This window comes from Lissotriton helveticus, chromosome 9, assembly GCF_964261635.1.
Source record: "Lissotriton helveticus chromosome 9, aLisHel1.1, whole genome shotgun sequence".
Taxonomy (NCBI): Eukaryota; Metazoa; Chordata; class Amphibia; order Caudata; family Salamandridae; genus Lissotriton; species Lissotriton helveticus.
In genome coordinates, this window is record NC_136070.1 from 652,440,663 (window position 1) to 652,445,083 (window position 4,421).

The 4,421-nt window shown below is 41.5% G+C and overlaps 1 pseudogene; it reads left to right on the forward strand.

Annotated features, from left to right (window-relative positions):
* Nucleotides 1-495: 495 nt before the first annotated feature.
* On the forward strand, nt 496-1,496 carry LOC144781758 (coiled-coil domain-containing protein 25 pseudogene; annotated as a pseudogene).
* The last annotated feature ends 2,925 nt before the right edge of the window (nt 1,497-4,421 follow it).

The window sequence follows — 4,421 nt, forward strand, 5'->3', positions numbered from 1 at the left end:
TGATAACTGAATATATGATGCATGAACATCGCCAGTGCAAGCTTCCCTTGATAATTGAACATATGCTGCATGGACCTCTCCAGTGCAAGCTTCCCTTTATAATTTAACATTTGCTGCATGCACTTCGCCAGTGCAAGCTTCCCTTGACAATTAAACATATGCTGCATGGACCACACCAGTGCAAGCTTCCCTAAATATTTAACCATATGCTGCATGTACATCGCCAATGCAAGCTTCCCTTGATAACTGAACATATGATGCATGGACCTCTCCAGTGCAAGCTTCTCTTGATAATTGAACATATGCTGCATGAACATATGCTGCATGGACATCGCCAGTGCAAGCTTCCCTTGATAATTGAACATATGCTGCATGGACCTCTCCAGTGCAAGCTTCCCTTTATAATTTAACATTTGCTGCATACACTTCGCCAGTGCAAGCTTCCCTTGACAATTAAATATATGCTCGGGGACTTGTTTTGCTTGCAGAACTTGCCGGTGTGACAGTGGTTCGTCACTTCCGGGGATTCTTCCGGCGGTCCCCGAGACCTCTCGGTTAAGTCTGTTCCTCGCTTCAGGCACCATGGTCTTCTACTTCACCAGTAATGTTGTCCCACCGGGATACACAATCTACATGGGAAAGGATAAATACGAAAATGAAGATCTCATAAAGCATGGCTGGCCAGAAGACATCTGGTTCCATGTGGACAAGCTCTCTTCAGCTCACGTCTACCTCAGACTACAGAAGGGTCAGACGATAGAAGACATCCCCAAGGAGGTGCTTATAGACTGTGCACAGCTTGTGAAAGCCAACAGCATTCAAGGATCAAAACTGAACAACATCAATGTTGTGTACACGGCGTGGGCCAATTTGAAGAAAACTGGGGACATGGATGTGGGTCAGATTGGCTTTTTCAAACAGAAAGATGTTAAAAGTATAATGGTGGAGAAGAAGGTGAATGAGATTGTGAATCGACTTGAAAAAACGAAAGATGAACGATACCCTGACCTTGCGGCAGACAAAGAGTCCAGAGATAGAGAAGAGCGAAATGAGAAGAAAGCCCAGATTCAAGATTTGAAAAAGAAGGAAAAGGAGGAGATGAAGAAGAAGAAAGAGATGGATGACCTCAGGAACTACACAACGCTAATGAGATCCGAAAACATGAGTTCCAATCAGGATGGCAATGAGTCTGATGAATTCATGTAACCTACACTTTGGGAACACGTGCTGTTTTAAAGACCTCGGAGTCTTGGACAGAGTAAATGTTTTGGTTGTGTGTACGAATGCCGAAGTGAAACCAGCTCACGTGGAGTTACAGCGCCTGAGAATCTCCTTTGTCAATGGCCTGCACTATGCCAAAGTGCCATCCATGGATTCTGCAGCACAGCAGCGTTGCGAGTACATAAAAGCTACTTTTCTTACATGCCAATTATCTCCTTCGAGGATGGGGAACTGGAATCTACACACTACTGTGTTTTTGTTGGAAACTTAAAGTATTGAGCTATTTGATTGACTCACGAGGAGCTGACAGGTGTCAGGCATTTAATCTCTTTCACTGGCTCTTCTGGTCCAAATTTTTGAGGGAATATGGCAAAGGAGTAATCTCTGTACTTCGGGGTATTTCATAACTTCCATTTTTAGTTAAGGTAGAGAGAATAGAAAATCTTAAAATGTATCTGTGTCCGACTACAATGGGTCTAGCAAAAGTACCATGTAAAATAAATTCACAGCACCTGCTAAAAGCAATTCAGATTCATAGTCTGTTCAGTTATTCCCTTCGCCTAATTCATACTACTGACATGGGAGTGCCAGACACACTAAGAAAGAGTGGCAGAATGGAGACTGGTAGATTGGCACAGGGCTACTGACCGCTTAAGAGTTTACAATAGCAGTCTCTCCCAAGGGCGCACCCTGCTATTGTCCATGCAAGTGTTCGCGTGGGTTGCAGAACTCTTCTCCTTCATCCGCTTTATTCTTCCACTGTGGTAGAGAATCCATCCGCCTTACGAGGACCAAAGGGCCACCCAAAACCCCTTACACTACCATCATCTCTTTACCAGGCAGACATGGCAGATGCATGATGTCCAGGTAGGGCTCTGGATTGATTGTATTCTAGCATGTCCAATGTGATCACTTGCCATTTAACCCGTTGGCTGCGTCGAACGTTCAGCTCCAGTGCTGAATATTTGAAAAACGGGTGGGGCAGCGTCGGCCAATGGACGTGCGCAGCACTTCCAAGGTAGTGCACGCAACGACCGTTGGCTGAAGGCAGCAGCCAACGGGCTAACCTAGGTGATGTTGTGTGCGGCACAAATCGAGCAGCATAGTTACTATACTCTATGATTGGTACATTGGATATCGCTAGCTGCAGTTCTCGCTGTACAAATAGCTGTTCTTGCAGTATGTTTATATGATATCAATACACAGATTCAACCCAAAGGAGTTCCAAACCATTATAACTTCCTTGGATAACATATTTTTGAAGGTAGTAGGGTTCTTACAGTCCATTTCCAGAAGCAGTATAGCACCTGCACTGTTTTTGTTAATGCAACTAGCTGTAGATTCCAATACTGGAGATACTGGAGATAGGACCAGGTATGAAATGCAGGATTCAACCCTCCCCACTACCTTCCTACTGTCCTTTCAGTTCTATTTGTGCATTACCGTTGTGAGAGGTTCAGATAATGGGAGAAGATGTAATAACATAGGGAGATGTTAATGGTGCAACAGAAAGCGTTCTTGATGTATGCCTCAAGGCACAACCACCACACCAAACCTTCTCTGAGAGCAGAAATACAGTCTGCCTTTGGAAGATCTCAACACGTTATTTAGCTGATGTCTTAACATCATATCTGTTACCAGAAGAAAACATCTGGCCAATCTCATCCATGCAAAGTCCTAGCCTCAAACATTACAAGTACAACATTCCTCACCACGTTTGACCAACAGGGCATGTCATTTTGTACCTTTATATGGAGCACACTTGTTTTATACTGCATTCCCTATTGGGCACTATCCAAGTAATTGTATTAACTGCTGATGGAGCTCTTGTTGGAACTGCACCATCTTAAGGCGATATGACCATCTTTCAATCATGTTAGTGCATGCAATTACATTGATACCTATTGTGTTGAGCAATAGTACTAAATCCATGAAACTGACTTTCTTCATTGGAACTGAGAAAGTCTGACTAAGTATTAGATCATTAAAACTATGTTCCTCGTGTTCAGAGAGAACAAGCTTTCTGCGTTCTCGTTTTATTAGAAAATGTGTGAATCTGTAGTGCAGAAAAGCTATACTAGTATGTAAATTGGTTTCCTTTATACTTGACACCTATTCACTGGGCTTACAATAGCTTCCACTATTGGGAGTACATTTGGATATACATTAAAAACTTCAATAGTAGACCTGCTTATTGTTGGAGTTGTAATGAAAAAATGGGAGCCAGGTTGAAAGTACATTTCAGATAGCAGGCAAAGTATATACACAAAATGATAAATAATACTTTAATCATTAAATATTTTTCAATAAGGTGTTTACTAACTGCTGAGGTAATATGACTGAAAGGGGGGGGGCAGGATTTTCAGCCTTAGACCTGTATGTTCTTGGGAACTATTTGCAAACTCACCTATTCTGACAAAGATTTTACTTATTTTTAAAAGTATCAGTTTGCCCGTTTCTTCATTCTTGCGCACTGAAGATAATTCTAAGCAGGATGCAAAATATCCTGACACGCGACTCAATTAAGTACTACTAGACCAGAACTTGCAATCCATTCCTGGCTAGTCTACCATTTTATAAATGTTGGATTTTGTTAAGGCATTAGACTCGAGAAGAATATTTCTAGATGTGATAGTAGTAACGGTATAGAGAAAATCAAAACAAACACAAAAGCAACATGTAGCAAAACCGAAGTGTGAGGCAAGATTAAACCGACATAAACACACATTTTCTAAACTGTGACACAAGTTAATTTGTCACAGCCTAATAATCTGGCGATCTACCAAACAAAATTAGGAAAGTTCTAACCATGGCCACTTGAGGAGAAACTAACAGGTACACTTTTTTCTATCTGAAACTTTCCTCGTAGTTTCCCATCCCTAGTGTTATTGTGTGTTATTTAATATCAAGGTAGCGCTTTTAGGAGTTCTGAAACCTTAGTTTATTGTGCATAAGACTGTCGCACACAGTTCTGGAACAGATGACCTTCCATTGATCCACACATAGTTTTCATGTTGGTTTGTTTGTCGCTTACTAGTTAATGATCATAGATGTTATTCAAGGAAGATTCACAATATGTATTCTTTTGAATAGCTTCCTTCTTTCCTTTGATGCTTTTTGTTGTTGTCGTGGACTGACTGAAATATCAGTGGTTGGTGAAGTGTTCTCACACTGGATTTACTATTGAATACATTGTGTGA